The sequence below is a fragment of the Theropithecus gelada genome, chromosome 3 (genome assembly GCF_003255815.1).
Source record: "Theropithecus gelada isolate Dixy chromosome 3, Tgel_1.0, whole genome shotgun sequence".
NCBI classification, from domain to species: domain Eukaryota; kingdom Metazoa; phylum Chordata; class Mammalia; order Primates; family Cercopithecidae; genus Theropithecus; species Theropithecus gelada.
The window spans coordinates 114,244,228-114,261,932 of NC_037670.1; the positions used below are offsets into that span (position 1 = coordinate 114,244,228).

At 35.9% G+C, this 17,705-nt stretch overlaps 1 non-coding gene across 1 annotated transcript; it reads left to right on the plus strand.

Annotated features, from left to right (window-relative positions):
- Positions 1 to 2,149: 2,149 nt before the first annotated feature.
- Positions 2,150 to 2,256, plus strand: LOC112621851. Its single transcript, XR_003118789.1, has one exon. It is a non-coding gene; the product is annotated as a U6 spliceosomal RNA (small nuclear RNA).
- Positions 2,257 to 17,705: the final 15,449 nt, after the last annotated feature.

Sequence of the window (17,705 nt, forward strand, 5' to 3'; positions counted from 1 at the left end):
AAATTTTATTACACAGTTACCAGCCTTTCATCTACTTCTTTAAGATAAAGGCGCCTTTTTAAAATGTTGCTTACATCTACTTAGGGAAATGCAATGGTTATTGAAGTTGAAGTACAATTAGGTCAATCTCTCTATAGATAATACATATAACTAAAAGTCTCCAGGCCTAAAGCAAAAAAATACATATATTCATAATGTGAAAATTATCAAAATTAGGTCTAGAGATTAAGGTAAGAACATGTGAAACATTCAATGGAATGGTCAGGATATTAGAAAAAGTAGATGTGTGTATATATGTATACACACATACAAACATATACACTTATACATATATACACATATATGTGATATGTATATGTAATATATGTATTATATATGTGTTATATGTATATAAGTATGCATATGTGTATGTATGTGTATGTATATGTATATATGTATGTATGTATGTAAACATTTCCAGTACACAGCCTAAGGAAGTTGCTAACACATCATTTTCCTGTGCAAATTTTTATTGGTTACATATATATATGTGGCTCTCAACCTTCAATACAGAGGTAGAAGAAATATTATGTTTCAAAAATTTAAGGGTAACTCCATTCCTTTTCTCTATTTCAATCAGTTGATTTTAAATGAAATGTGACAGAAATACTTTTATTTTAAACTCTTTGTGAGTTATCTGTAAAATTGGTTTGTTTTAGTGTGTGTGTTGGAGGGGACAAAGTGGGGAAAGGGAGGGGCAAGAGAGTGTACCAGGAAAGAACTGCAATGTAAATGAGGTAACGAGTCTTGTTAAATGTACATGTCCATACACAGCTCCCTAAGTAACAAGACCTTTCAAGCAACCTTCTAGAGGAGGACTGCAGGAATAATGAAAAACTTTGAATAGTTACAAAAAATCCCAGCAAGTAGTTTTGGCTTTCTGAAGGTCTGTGAGTTGCCCACATTGATTTCCGTGTATCGAACAATTAATAAGAAAAAAAAAAAATAGCAGGACATGGAGGACTACATAGTCAAGACAACAGGAAACTACATCCAAGGGTCTCGATCAGTGCCCCAGGATTAGAACATTTCCTAAAGACTTCAACTCAAAAAAGACATTGTTATTTTTCTTTTTAAGATCCATTTAAGGCTGATGTATTATAAAATTTTGTCTTTTCTGTATTGTTTCATTCTCAAGGACCTGACTTTGTGATCAGGGTCATATAATGGAAATCTGCAAAACTTGGCATCATGCTGCTGTGAGAATATAAAAAAAAATGCTTTACTGTAGCAATCTATCAGGAAAATTTATTCACATTTGATTCTCCTGTAGTGGGTAGGGACCTTGGGAATTTAAGTGTGACTCTTTTGTTAATCACTAGTGTCTCCTTGGCTTTGTTTCTTTAGTCCACTCTTAATGGGTTGTTGATGAGGAGTCCCTAGGCAAAATACAGACTGAGCCAGAATATGCTTCTGACATGTAGCATTTTCAAATGAAGGATCACTTTCAGCAAAGGTTCCTAAATGGAAAACTGCAGTGATGAAGTTGCAGACAGTGACCTTTCTAAAACCCAAATCTGATTATGTTATTTCCCTACTTAAAAGTTATTGGGAGGTCCTCATTGTACTTTGAATGATGTCCAGATTCCTTAATATAGTTTATAAGGCTTTGCATGCCCTATGCTTCTTTTCCAACTTGTCACTTACCATTCAATCCTAGAGCTCTCTCTCTCAGAAACAACAACCGTGCTGCTCTTCTTGTACACATTGGCCTCACCCCTCCAAGCTACTGCATGTTCGTTATCCAGAGTCCTCCTTTTCCCTTCTTCATGCCTGGATCAGCCCTACCTTTGTCCCGGATACAGGTCACATGTTTCTTCCTACGTGATGCTTTCCTTGATTCTCCAGGGTGAATAGGCATGTTTCCTATTTGCTTTAAGGCCTGGTATTTTCCACATCCCAACATTTTTCACATTGCATTGCACATAGCTCTTTATTGCTCTGTGACCTGTTAACTCTAATGGGGTGGGGATTCTGTCTCTTTCATTCACTTTGGTATCACTATGTGTAGCACAGATTAGTGCCCTGTAAATGTTGCTTGAATGAGTGAATACATAAATGAAATGATCCATCCTTGTGAAATTCTACCAAGTTTAAAAATTATATAGTTGTGCTTGCCTTGGTAGCACATATACTAAAACTGGAATGATACAGAAAAGATTAGCATGGCCCCTGAACAAGGATGACATTCAAATTCATGAAGATTCCATTTTTTAAATAAATTCTGGAGCTCTATTGTATAGCATGGTAACTATAATTAGCATTAATGTATTAATTATATACTTGAAAACTGGTAACAGAGTAGATATTAAGTGGTCTCACTGCAAAAAATTGATAAGTATGAGAGAAAATGAATATATTAATTCACTTATTTTAAGCATTTCACAATGTATACATAAATCAAAATATCACTTTGTATATGTAAATATATACAATCCTCATTTGTCAATTATACCTCTGTAAAGCTGGGGGGGAGGGGAAGGAAAAAACAAATAACAAGGCAAAAATATAAATGTATGTAATACACACAAACTTAAAGTATAGGATAATCCGTTAATTATTTTCTTTATTTCCTTTTCCTAACATTTTTAACCTCAGCTTATCTATCAACAACTTGCTGTTTGTCATTCAGAGACATAGTTTAGAATGTCGTAATTTTAATTTGTACAATTTTCCTTCTGAGTATGAATTCTTGTTAGTCAATAGATGTGTCTTTCTTGGCTTTACCAAATTTCTTGAAAGGATGTCATTTGCAAGCTTCATTTTTCTCAGCTGTGTGACTTTTACTGCCTAACATCCATCAAAAGACTTTCTTAATATTTAACATGAGATTCTCTTCGACAACTCTAAAGACCTGTTCTCAGTCCTGATCCAACTCCATCTGTGTATTCTGGAACAAACAAATCCTGTATTTACTTGAAGGACCAAATAATGATAGCACAAACTCCCACTGCCCTGGTTGTCAGAAAATCATCAACTTCAATGTGTTTACAATTATTTATGGGTGTCCTCAAAGGATTATCTGTCTAGGTATGAATTTAGAAAACCAAGATTTACCACTTTGCCTCCTACCTGCTTTTCTGCTCTTGTTCTGTTTCTTATTCGTCTCACTGAAGACTCGGGGTAGCTTCCTTACTCTCCCTGTTTCCATTGACAAAGCCAATGTTCATTCCAAGGTGCTTATTCCAGATGCTCCCAAACATCCAGTTCTCAGACTGTGGAAGTTCTGCTGAGTTTCAGCAGAAGTAGATGGCACAGGCAAAAACGACCTTTTCTCCAATGTTACACCTTTTTTTTTTTTTTTTTTTTTTCTTTTTGAGACGGAGTCTCACTCTGTCGCCCAGGCTGGAGTGCAGTGGCGCCATCTTGATCTCCACTCACTGCAAGCTCCGCCTCCCAGGTTCAAGCGATTCTCCTGCCTCAGCCTCCCCAGTAGCTGGGATTACAGGTGTGTGACACCATGCCCGGGTGATTTTTTGTATTTTTAGTAGAGACAGCGTTTCACCACGTTAGCCACGATGGTCTCTTATCTCCTGATCTCATGATCTGCCTTCCTCTGCCTTCCAAAGTGTTGGGATTACAGGCGTGAGCCCCCGCGCCTGGCCATGTTACACCATTTTTATCACTTGGCTCTGTATGCGGAGTTGACAAAATCTCTCTGGAAAGCTCCTCTCAGCTTCCAGGATTCATTCTTTGCCCAGCATGTCACCTTGCATAGTCCGTCCTAGCAAATACTTTTGCCATCACTCTCAGAAATCACTGTCTTCTAAACATGGGAAAACTATGTGTAAACAATTTTATGTAATCCATCGAACCTCTATCCACTATCCCTTCTGCAGTCCCCAATCAACCAAATTTTGTTTTCTTTTTTCTAAGTGAAATAACAAACCCTACTATGCACAGTAATTTGCGTAATCACATGATATATGAAGGGGAAAGGGCGAGGGAGGTATGTTTTGCAGCAACTATCCAGGTTTGGTTTTTTTTTTTTTTCATTCACACCTGTTGGAGACTAATAGAGTAGTATAGGGATTTTCAAAGTGAACTGCAATTATATTAGCCATGATAAAAATTCAATATATATAGTCAAATGTCATTATTTATGGATTATGTTACCTACTAGCTAAATTTAAAAAATAAAAAAAACTTTTATATTAGGTTCTGGGGTACATGTGAAGGTTTGTTATATAGGTAAATTGCATATCACAGAGGTTTGGTGTACAGATTATTTCACCACCCAGGTAACAAGCATAGTACCTGATTGGTAGTATTTCCATCCTTTCCCTCTTCCCTCCGTCCACCCTCAAGTAGGACCTGGGTCTATTATTCCCTTCTTTGTTTTAATATGTACTCAACGTTTAGTTCCCACTTATAAGTAAGGACATGCAGTATTTGGTTTCTGTTCATGTTAGCTCACTTAGGATAATAGTCTCTAGCCCTATCCATGTTGTTGCAAAGGACATGATCTCATTCCCTTCTTTTTTTGAGACAGAGTCTTGCTCTGTTGCCCAGACTGGAGTGCAGTGGTGTGATCTCAGCTCACTGCAAGCTCCGCCTCCCAGGTTCACACCATTCTCCTGCCTTAGCCTCCTGAGTAGCTGGGACTACAGGTACCTGCCACCACTCACAGATAATTTTTTGTATTTTTTCTTTTTAGTAGAGATGAGGTTTCACCATGTTGGCCAGGATGGTCTTGATCTCCTGACCTTGTGATCTGCCCGCCTTGGCCTCTCAAAGTGCTGGGATTACAGGTGTGAGCCACCATGCCTGGTCTCTCATTCTTTTTTTTATGGATGCATAGTATTCTATGGTGTATATGTGTCATATTTTCTTTATTCAGTATATCAGTGATAGCATTTAGGTTGATTCCATATTTTTGCTCTTGTGAATAGTGCTGCAATAAACATACACGTATGTGTCTTTAGGGTAGAATGATTTATATTCCTTTGGCTATATACCCAATAATAGGATTGATGGGTCGAATGGTAATTCTGCTTAGAGTTCTTTTAGAAATCACCAAATTGCTTCCCACAATGGCTGAACTAATTTACATTCTAATCAGCAGTGTATAAGTATTCTCTTATCTCTGCAACCTAACCAGCATCTGTTATTTTTGACTTTTTAATGATGGTCATTCTGACTTGTATGAGATGGTTTCTCATTGTGGTTTTGATTTGTGTTTCTCTAATGATTAGTGATATTGAGCATTTTTAATGCTTGTTGGCTACATATATCTTCTTTTCAAAAGCGTCTGTTCATGTCCTTTGTCCACTTTTTAATGAAGTTCTTTGTCTTTTGCTTGTTGAATTAAGTTCCTTATAGATTCTGGATATTAGAACTTTGTCATATGCATAGTTTACAGGTATTTTCTCCCATTCTGTAAGTTGTGTGTTTACTGTGTTGTTAGTTTGTTTTGTTGTATAGAAGTTAGTTCATTAGTTTAATTAGGTCCCATTTGTCAAATTTTGTTTCAGTTGTTTTTGGTGCATTTGTCATTAAATCATTGTCAAGTCCTATGTCAGAATGACATTTTCTAGGTTATCTTCTAGGGTTTATATAGTTTTAGGTTTTGTATTTAAGTCTTTAATCCATCTTGAGTTGAGTTTGCATATGGTGTAGGGAAGGGATCCAGTTTCAACCTTCTGCTTATGGCTAGCCATTTATTCCAGCATCATTTATCAAATAGGGAGTCCTTTTCCCCATTGCTCATCTTTTTTTTTTTTTTTTTTTTACTTTGTCAAAGACCAGATGGTCGTAGGTGTGTAGCTTTATTTCTGGGCTCTCTATTCTGTTCCATTGGTCTATGTGTCTGTTTTTGTACCAATGCCATGCTGTTTTGATACTGTAGCATTATAGTATAGTTTGAAGTCAGGTAATGTGATGCCTCCAGCTTTGTTCTTTTTGCTGAGGATTGCTGCCTTGTCTGTTCAAGCTCTTTTTTGGTTCTATATGAATTTTAAAATAGTTTTTTTCCTAATTTTGTGAAGAATGTCACTGGTAGTTTGATAGGAATAGCATTGAATCTATAAATTGCTTTGGGTGATATGGCCATTTTAAGAATATTAATTCTTCCTATCCATGAGCATGGAATTTTTTTTCATTTGTTTGTGTCATCTCTGATTTCTTTGAGCAGTGTTTTGTAATTCTCATTGTAGAGCTATTTCACCTCCCTGGTTAAGTGTATTCCTAGGTATTTTATTCTTTTTGTGGTTATTGTAAATGGGATTGTGTTCCTGATTTGGCTGTCAGCTTGGATGTCATTGGTGTATAGAAATGCTACTGATTTTTTACATTGATTTTGTATCGAGGCTTAACTGATTTCATTTATCAGATCTAGGAGTTTTTGGGCAGAGACTATAGGATTTTCTAGGTATAGAATCATATCTTGTTATTTGTGACCCCACAATCAACACTTGAAGTGCTTTTGTGGTTATTTGCAGACATGTACAGAGTCACAAAAATTTTGAGTTGCCCGACGTGTCCATTCCCAGCTAAAGTCAGACAATGCAATGATCAGCCTTCTCATTTCAGCTGTCATACTGTCAGCAAGTGTGCTGTATGCAATCTTTTTGGTACCACGTTTTTGTATTTTTGTGCTTTTTATTGGTTATTGCTGTTTAAAATGGCCTGTGAATGTAAAAGCTGAAGTTCTGTGTGTTGTTCCTAAGTGTAAGTAGGCCGTAATATGCCCTACAGAGAAAATATTTGTTGTTTGTTAGATAAGTTTCTTTCAGATGTGTTGTCACGGATTCAGTGAGTTGACTGTGAATTCAATTGTTCATGAGTCAACAATATATAGTAAATAAGGTGTCTTTAAATGAAACACACATAAAACATGGTTATGTATTGATTAGTTGGTGAAACTGTAAACAGAGACTTACAGGAACCTAACCTTTCATTTCCCATAAGAACAATGGTTCAGTATTTGCTAATGTAGTATTCAGACTTTACAAGATATAACTACCATAAATAATAAGCAGCTATAGATATACTTAAAAATATGTTAAAATTTGAAATATGACAGAAGCTCTCTCTCTCTCTCTTTTTTTTTTTTTTTTTGGCTTGTGTGCTTGGGAGTTTGTGGTAGGTAGTGATATTCATATTCAGTCAGTGAATATTTGGGGATCTATTGAAACCCATGTGTGCCTGATTGAGTGGACTTACAAATCATTGTATATCACTAACTAAATTAACCCTCATAGGTATGGACAAATGACTTGAAAATATTCCTATACAGAAAAAAAAAGAATGCAATGAAACATAAGTAAACAAAAACGTGAAAAAAAGGCAGAGCTCACAAATTCAATTGTGGTGTAAGCTACTGGGCAGCTTCTTATTAAGAAATAAATAGCAATCTCATAGGATTTGACACACTTGCCTCCCTCTTAATTAAAATTAGTCATTATTTTATATGAAGATTTAAAATCACTAGAATGTGTGTACAATAGCTCCCACCCTAAATATTTTTTTCCTTTTTATATTATTAACAAATGATTATGCATGTTAATCACTCACAAATCATTTATAAATATAATGCCGCACACAGTTAAAGACTTTTTACTCATGGGGTGAAAGACCACTGGAATAATAAAGTAGTGAAGTTTTGGAAAAGAAGCCATAAAACGTCACTTTTTATTCACAGAAACATGATCTATAATTTTAAGTCTTAAGTATCTATTTGAAAATAAAACCTTTGCAATGATTCAAGGTCATTAATTTTTAAAATTCTGGAGAAGTCAGCCCTGGTATTGGTGACAGCCCATGGAAGCTTTGTTTTTTTCTCTTGCAATCATTCCTGATTTGGACTCAGTACTTTAGTCACGAATGCCAGTTATGCTTTGACCATAGTATCTCAGGTCTGTGTGTATTTTTATAGAGAATACAGAATAAGAAGGAAAAAAACATTTTAAAATTCCTTGGATCAGATTTTGATACTTTTCAAAATACTGGTGAAAGCCAATTGGTCAAACAATAAAACACATAAAATAAGTTGTTACCAACTCTGCACGACAATGTAAGTATTTCAAGAAAGTCAATCAACAAAACTCTCCATGTAAGACATTTGCCTGAGAGTGCTAGGAATCGGCTTTTCATGTTTTAACAACTTCAGGAAGCTCGTGGAGAATATGAACTGTGCAGTCATTCCCTTGTGTGTTTCTTTATATTCTACCATATGGGTTTCTAACTTCATGTATAGATTTAACTGTTTATCCTTATGTAAATAGTGGCCTCTGTGAAACTTCTTCTGCAGGACAATTTTAACATATTGAGAGATAACAATTGTCTTATTCTCACTTCTCTAGGAAAATTTTTAAAAAATTTAATTCACATCTCGATCTAAACACACTCACACTTATATACTTACTAAGATAAATGAATAGGTATTTCTGTTCTGGGGTTCCTTGTACCACAGGGAATTTACAACTTATTGTTGCTTTAAGAGCCACCAAGAAGGTAGTCTTCTTGGTGAAGAAGGACATCGATCCTAAAGGTAGAGGCTAGCTTCACCCTGTAGGTCAGAAAGATGGAATTTTCAGCCTGGAGCTGAAGACTACAGAGGATGAGATTAATTTTCCTAAGACTAAAGGAACAGGATTTGGGTTATGAGTGTTCTGATAACCAGGTTCTTTTTAGGGAGCCATGCTGTTAACCCCCTCAGCTCTCCTGCCCTATACATTTTATGTTCTCCTCAGGTTCTAATGCCAAGTGGCTATTTTTCAGCCAATGGAAGGCAACAGCAGGTGAGAGGACTGGAAGAGAGAGAAGAAATGTATTTTTCCTTGCTGTCTTTCTCTTTGGTTCTATGTCTCTGACTGTGGTTCTGTCCTTCTACCAGTCTGACTGGGGCCTTTCCTCCATTATCCAGCTCTCACTGGGATCCTATTAATATAAAACGATTTCTTATTCCTTTAGGCCCAGGAATGGATGGTATTGCTTTCTTTCTTCTGCTACAAGTTTCTGGGCACTTCAAACTCTCTTGTGGGTTTCTTTAATCTTGGCCACACTTTTGTAAATATCCTTCATTAAAACCTTTTTAATAGAACAATTAGGGTAGGATTCTGCCTTTTTCTGGAACCCTGAGTGGTATAGAGCCTGTAGAGATTGGGCATTAGTATCTTTGGTATGAGGTAGTTTGTCTTGGAAGCTTGACTGCTTCTTTGCTGAAGCTTGGCACACTCCTGAGAATACACAGAGAATGAGCAAGCAGCAGTACCAGAGGCTAGTAGACTTATTTAAGCATATCCAGAGTCCTTAGGAAGCTTTACACTCAGAAAATAGAAAAGCTATAGAAATGACCAAAATCAAAGTTTTCACTTGCCCCTCATTTGTGACATACTTTGTTCCTCAAGTGCCAAGGAATAAGTGCATGTCTACTCAACTCATAGCTCTGCTGTAAAAGCGGCAATTTGAGGAATATAATTAATTATTTTCTATGGGTAACTGGAGTTTTCTCGTTAGAGTTTTATTTACATCATTATTTATGACTGCTGAGGGGTTTTGAAAGAGATGTCATCACATTGTGATGTAAGAGACCTGATTGTTAGAATTAGATTGGCCAATTTGTCTCAGGCCCTGCTCATTGATTTGTAAAACAGATAAAATGATGTGAAACCTGGACCATTGTTTTACCTACAGGTCTCAATAGGTACTTGAAATGTTACTTCTCTTTCTTTTGATTGGCATATATCCCTTTGTGTTCCATGGAGGTCATGTAGATGAATTGTATTCTGTGGCCAGATCCCTTGAGGACCACGGTTGGACATTGCCCTAAGGAAGAGATAGTTACACTCCATAGGCTTCTGAGTTTAAGAATGTATATGCTCTGGTTTAAATGACAGCTCCAACCTCTTCTAAATATGGAAAACTTTGTAGTTTACACCTCTGCTCCTTGTTTTTCTCATTTGTAAGATGGGAATCATAATAGTATCTACTTCATTGGATTATTGCAAGGATTGAAAAAGTTAATGCATGTAAAGATCTTGGTAAAATTGTTACCGGTGGAAGAGATCCAAGTTACCCAGAGTTACTGGTGGCTTTATCCATATGAGTCTGTAGCAACTTCAGTTCTTGCCTCCTCAAGAAGAAATAATTCAACTGAGGGACATTCAGCAGAAAAAGAGACTGAGGCAACTTTCAGACAGAGGCAAGTTTCAGAGCAGGAGTGGAAGTGTATTAAAAAAGACTTCAGAACAGGAAAGAAAGAAAAGAGCCCTTATAAGAGGTCCAAGTGGGCACCCTGAAGATCAAAGAGAGAAAAAAGATAGCAAAAAAGGGCAGAGAAAAAGAGAGTCTTTAACCTTGATCCTAGTCAAGGGCCCGCCTCTTTCCCATGATTCTTCTTTAGGTTGGGCTTCCCGGATGTGCAGTGCTTCCTTTACCCTTTGGAATTGAGCACGTGTGTGTTTAGGGAGTTATAGGCATGCCCATCAGAGGCTTTTTTCCCTTTTTCCAGTGGTGCGTGCCCCTGGAACATCATACTTTGTCATTATGTCTCTTAACACGCATGCCCAAGAAGCAACTTCTTCCCTGGGGCTTGTATTCAATTAACACTTCTAATGTTAACAGGTGTGGACCGTCAGGAGATTCTCTCTCCCTGGCGGCCGAATTATTTTTAGAGAGGCAATGCGAAAATTGCCAAACCATCACATTTTTATTGGTTTGGGGAGAGTCCTCTCCTGCCCTGCTCATGCCTAACTAACTACCTTTAACAAAATGACTGGCTTAATAGATGCTTAGTAAGTATTAACCCTCATTATTATTTCACGTTATAGTAAACTGGTTAGTTGAGCATGTGCCATGTCACATTCCATGTCTGTCTTCTCACTTAATACAGGGCTTGACATCTAGTAGATAGACAATAAGTAGATATGAAATACATATCTCCTTGGGAAATTTCCAGAGGAACTGCCTGAGAACTCTTATATGAGCAAGCAGGTCCGTGAGAGAGCTCCATGAACTCAAACTTACTGTCAGGGACATTGTTGCTTGCTGCTTCCCAGATGTTTGAGGGGAAAGCCATAAGAATGAGAGGGTACAGAGAAGCAGGATGACGGGTGCTGCATTAAAAAGCCAACAAAATCAGCTCTCTGGAACTTTTCTCCCTCAACGTTGTAGCAGCATATTCATACCAACATTTGCTTACGGTTCCAAATTACTTTATTTTTATTTATTTATTTAGAGACAGAGTCTCACTCTGTCCCCCAGGCTGGAGTGCAGTGGTGCGATCTCAGCTCACTGCACCCTCCACCTCCCAGGTTCAAGCGATTCTCCTGCCTCAGCCTCCTGAGTAGCTGGGATTACAGGCGCCTGCCACCATGCCTGACTTATTTGTATACTTTTAGTAGAGACAGGTTTTTGCCATGTTGGCCACGCTGGTCTTGAATGCTTCTAATAAAAAGATGTAGATAAAGTTTCTTATATTTAGTGACCTTAGTGTTACCATTTTATAAAGTCTAGGTCAATTGTCTTGATTGTTTTATGAAATCTACTCTTTTATTTGAACTGTTTTTTTTACACAGTACTTTCTGAATGGCTAATTTCTATGAATTTCAGGAGGGTAGAACAAGTTTTCAGTGTACATTTTGTCGTAAGATTTCCAGCTCACTGAAGAGATCCATTTTTTGTCTCTGGCTACAGTTTCTTTTCCACCAACACATAATGAACTCATCACATCACAATATAATGGATATTAAATGTGTTATATGCTCATCAAAAATCTGCATATGGTGATTTCTATTTCTAGATCCTTGCTTTGGACTGAATATTGTGTTAGTAGTTTTAAAACTACATTGTAAGTGGAGAAAACTGCTAAAATTTGTCACAATTCCGCTGCATAAATGCTATAAAATTTTCATACATTCTCAATCATAATATTCATTTTGTTTATGTATCAATGAATTTTTAAAAAATAATTTCAGCTTTTGAAGAAAAATTTTCCAGGTTTCTGGAAATTCTGGAAAATTAGGAGATAGATGAGATTTCTTGATAGTCCTGGTTGCAAAGGCCCCAGAAAGGATTCTGAAAGGCCTTGTGTCATATGCCCAACTCTGAATTTACCTTTGTGACTGGGGGATTATACTATTGACTAGTCAGGGCTGGGTCCCGTGCTCACCCCAAATAAATTCCAGGTGGAAGATAGCTTATTTCCAAAGAGGCAGAAAATATGTAACTTTGTATGCATATTAAACTAGAGAGATATACTAATAAAATGTTCTGTACTTAGTAATTCTCTAGTAGGATGAATTGACTCTGGAGTAGCTTTGTGAACTAAATTGTAATTTCATTTGCTTGTCTTTTAAAATTAAACAGTTTTATCTCTAAATCACAGTTTAAATGTAAGTTACATAAGATTAAGGTTGATGAGCTCTCTGAAAGTGTCTTTTGCCCTCTGCTTTTTGTGGTAGTAGTCCTTATAACTGCTGTCTCTCCATGGCACTGAAAAACATTGAGTTTACCCTGGAGACCCTAATCCTAGACCAAGGAGAGAGGAAGGGGAATAAGTGTCCCTGTAGAGCTTGAAGCTAGTAACTATGACTTATTAATCAAGTAAGAATGTATATCTAGTGTTTAAAATGTGCCAGGCTCTTCTCCAAATGTGTTATACATGTTAATTCATTGAATCCTTTCAACCCTATGCCATAAGTACTATTTTTATCTTCATTTTAAGAAGGGGAAAATAAAGCACTGAGAAGTTGAGAAACTTGCCTAAAATCACATGTTTAGCAAGAGACAGAACTGAGACTTAAATACAGTTAGTTTGGCTTCAGAGTTTGTGCATTTAACCTAGACTCTGATTTCCACAGCACAGTGGGTTATAGCCTCTGAGAAGGTAGCATGTCTTGCAATACCCTTCATTGCCTGCATCACTGAGCAAAGTTGTTTCAAATTCTGGTCTCAGGAAGTCCATGTTTGAGGGAATCCACAAAAGTCTTGGGTTTCATTTTCAGATACAACTGAATTGTCTCAAAAATTATTTTAAAATCGAGATACCTGAAATTGATATATCACAGTTTTATACATTGGAAACTATCAGTGCATTAAGAAGGTCTGACAGGTTACTTTGACATTGCCCAGACCTTGAAATGAAATTTCTCCTGCCCTTTCCATGCATATAATTGAACTTGTGCATGGTGACATGAATTATTAAGCTTATCACTTTGCATTGGTCTTTTAAAAAATTTGGTATATGTACACTTGAATATGTTAATACATGTTCACAATATTCAATTAAATGTCAGGTAAGGCTCAAGCTTGTTTACATCTGTTACATAGCTATTAGTAATTTATAACCAGTTTCTTTTAGTAAAAAAATCGAGTAAGAATTTCTGTAATACACATAAAACTTACAAGTCAAAGGTCACCTCATTCCACTCTGGGATACCCCCAGAGAAACCAATAAAATGGGAACATGAATTGAGAAATGTATTGTTTTCTGATGATGATATAGACAAGGAGGCTTATATAACATATCACATAGAAAATGGCTTAAAATCCTTTTGCTCTTCAAAACCTCTTTTAATTCCCACCCATCGTATGGGAGGTGTGTTGGAGGAGGAGATGGGATAGAGTACGTGGGAGAAGGGTATCTTGGCTCCCTGGGCTTCAGCATCTTTGCCTCCTGGATTTTTCCAGGGCGTTAGAAATTCTGCTTTTTTATTATAGAGAACAATTTATCCCCCTTATGAAATGTTCTTACCCAGCTCCGTGTTCAACAAACAAATAATCTTTTCATTACTAAGGCCAACTCTCCTTAGAAAGCTGTATGGGTTTATGAAAACAAATACTTTTTCAGTTGCATATTTTTCTCTTAATTTGTATCCAGTATTCTTCTTATACCAAAAATGTTTTTGGTCATGATTATGCCTTAAACTTTTAATTATGATTAACTCTGTGAAAATGCATACTTTGTAACACGACTTAAGATAAGTGTAAAACTAAAAACAAATCCCTTAAATTAATCCCATTAAAGTACTGCATGCATATTATGAGAACATCATAAAGTGTCACAAAGGATACTTAAATTTTCTCTTGGGTAAGGATGACCCTATTTGTATCAACTGTAAAAGACTGACATACAGACTGTGTGGTCTCCAACAGTTCTCTACTTGCCAAGGCACTAGAATCTTACTGAATCAACGCACACCAATACGTGCAAAGTCAGACAGTAAACATTTGGTTAGGTAGCAATGAGAATATCAAATCCTTAGTTAATGCTGATTACATTTCTTTATGCCAACTAATATTTCATTATGAAGATACATCTGTATTTACCGAAGAATAAAACAAAACAAATCTAAATTGCTTTTCTTCATAAATATTTGGAGATACCTTGTTCAAATATACATAGCAATAAATAGCTAAATACATAAATAAATACTTCTCAGAAGCACCAATTAAGAAAATCAGTTGAGGTCAGACCAATAAAGTATTTCTTAATATTTGTTTTTAATCTGTTTTTCATAATGATCATAGAAACATAAGTCTCAAATTGTTTTTAATAACAGACTGCTCCAGTGAACATTGATTATGCTTTTTATAGTAAGGATGCTTTTTAGGATCCAACTATAGAGCCCCAGGTTTTTTTGAAATTTATAATATTATAAACCCTGGAATAAACTACCTTATTATTAGTAGTATTATTATTAACATAAGACATAATAATGGAATCTTTTCTCTATGAGTCTTTCAAAATTTCCTTGTTTTTAAATTCTATTTGTTTGTTTATTTCTATTCCCTTTTCTCTCTCATGTTTGTTCCTTAACCTCAACTATGCATGTGTTTATGCATGTGTGTGTATGTGTGTGTATGTATGTGCAAATATGTGCATGCACACATAAAAACTTCATACCTTTTGAATGGAAAATGAGTTCGTCAGTCCCAACTGGGACATTTTAAAAATATTTTTGGGTTCAAGATACTGAGGTAAAAAGTATACAGCAAACTCACTTTAAAAGATAATTCCATAGAAATGTCTGGGGTTGAGAAATGCTTACAAGGATTTTAACCAACATGCAAACAAATGAACTTGTTTTGTTACATCCCAGTTGTATTTCAACTCTTACTCCCTTCTTGCTTTTTCCGGGCCTATGACTGCAATTGAAGGGGCCTCAGATTGATTATTAGAATAATAAAAATCAGAGACTAGAGAACTTATCCTGATCATCCTCCACTGTTCTGGAACTTATGTTTTATATTTTTTAATTTTACTTTTTAATTATTCTGGCACATAATAGTTTTATATATACATATAGTTATATATAGTTATATGTATGTGGTTATATATATTTATATCAGCTGAAAAATCAGCTTTTTTTTTCTTGCCCAGGTCTCAGAAAAATGTCTTGCAAAAAACAAACTAACCTCACCTCTTCAAATGTTTCCTGCCAACCCCATTGATTTAATGGAGGGCCCTTCCTCCTACCTTCTCAGAGGGTATAACCCACTGCACTGTGGAAATCAGAGTCTAGGTTAAATGCACAAACTCTGAAGCCAAACTGCCTATATTTAAGTCTCAGTTCTGTCTCTTGCTAAACATGTGATTTTAGGCAAGTTTCTCAACTTCTCAGTGCTTCATTTTCCCCCTCTTAAAATGAGGATAAAAATAGTACTTATGGCAGAGGGTTGAAAGGATATGTATAAATAGTTTTATATATATATGTGTGTGTGTATATATGTGTGTGTGTGTGTGTGTGTGTGTGTGTGTGTATATATATATGGGCTACATGTGGTGTTTTGACACAGGCATATAATGTGTAATGATCAAATAAGGGTAATTGAGGTATTCATCACCTCAAGCCTCAAGCATTTATTATTTCTTCATGTTAGGAACATTCCAATTCTACTCTTTTAGTTCCTTTAAAATAGAAAATAAATTGTTATCAATATAGCCACCCTATTGTGCAATCGAATGCTAGATTTTTTTCACTCTATCTAACTATATTTTTGTACCTATTAAGTATCCCCACATTACCCCTTTCTCCCTGCCCTCCTTCCCAGTCCCTGGTAACCATCATTCTACTCTCCACCTCCTTGAGTTCAAATTTTACAAAAAAGCTTATCTCCTACATATGAGTGGGAACATGCAAAATTTGTTTTTCTTTGCCTGGCTTATTTAACATAATACCTTTCAGTTCCATCTGTGTAGTTGGAAATGACAGGATTTCATTCTTTTAATGGCTGAATAATATTCCATTGGATGTAGATACAACATTTATTTGTCCATCATTCTGCAAAAAACCTATTCCTGGAATTTTAAAATTTTATATGCATAAGTTACTCTTCTCATTCTAATTTAGTCAATATTTTATGTATTTACTTATTCATGTTTCAAATAATTACTCTCCCCCATTTCTGTGCCAGGTAATATGAAGTCCTTTAGATAAATTAATAAAATATAATCCTAACCTCCGAGGAAGTTCAAGTCTGATGGGGATACTCACAGTCTGAGTGTGTTTACTGCGACAACCAGTTCAATTACTGTTTGAAAGGACTTTAAAACCACATAATCTTAGTGGTCAGAAAATAATCACAAGAATATATCTGCCTCTGTTTTCATGGTGGAAAATTTTTCAAATAAAAAATAAAAACTTAAACAGCTTAACTCTGACTTGGATTAAAATCTGGGACATCTGTATAGGTCAAACCAGTCAGATAATCACTAATTCCTGATCCCTTTCCTTTTTGCTCCGTATTACACCTGAAGACAGTCTGTAGGCTGATCAGAGACCTTTGTTATAGGTTTGTACTAAAATGCTTGTGCTGCATTGCACTTCAAAGTTGGGTCAGAGTGTTCAATAAATTGATTTTTCTGTCCGTTCTATTTCTTATTCTAGAACTCTGCCATAACTGGACACATGTAGTTTTCATTCTGTAGTGGGAAAACCTGTAGCTTGAGTGAAAGCTGCAGGCTTTTGAAGTTTCATGAAATGGTTGTGTTGATTTGTTCTTTGTTCAGTGTAGAGGGTAGGATGCATCTCACTCATCTAATTTAGACACTTAAAAGTCAGATCCCATACCTTTAAAAACCGTCTGGGTTGCTTTTTATTCTCCAAACCCAGAGGCCCTCCATGAAATCAATGGGGTTGGCAGGAAACATTTGAAGAAGTGAGGTTAGCTTGTTTTTTGCAAGACATTTTTCTGAGACCTGGGCGAGGGGGGAAAAAAAAAAAGCTGATTTTTCAGCTGATATTTTTACAAGTATAAAGACATTTTGAGACCTTCTGTAGAATGGTTAGGATTTATTAGAAGACGTGTTAAACATACTTTTGAAAATAATATAAATACCAGCACATATTTCAATACATTTTTCTGTTTTAACTGGCCTCTAGAATTAAAAACATAAATGATTTAAGGCATGATTTCTATGTTCTTTCCTTCTTATATAAGAGAGACCATTTTGGGGCAAATGACATACAGGTTTTTTTCATCTTTCAATTTTAGAAAATGGGGGTATGTTAGAAGCTCACACTGGTAAACTGAAAGCTCAAAACTTCTTGTTTAATGTTGTCATTCTAAAATAGTATTTGAGCCTGGTTATAGTGAAAAGAAATATAGCTTCATAAAGGGTCAATATTTTGGGCATGGTGATACTGTGAATAAGATTCAAGTGCCCTCAATTGAGCCACTAGCTGCTGCTATTTCTCCTATGCCCGTGTAACAGTTTTCCA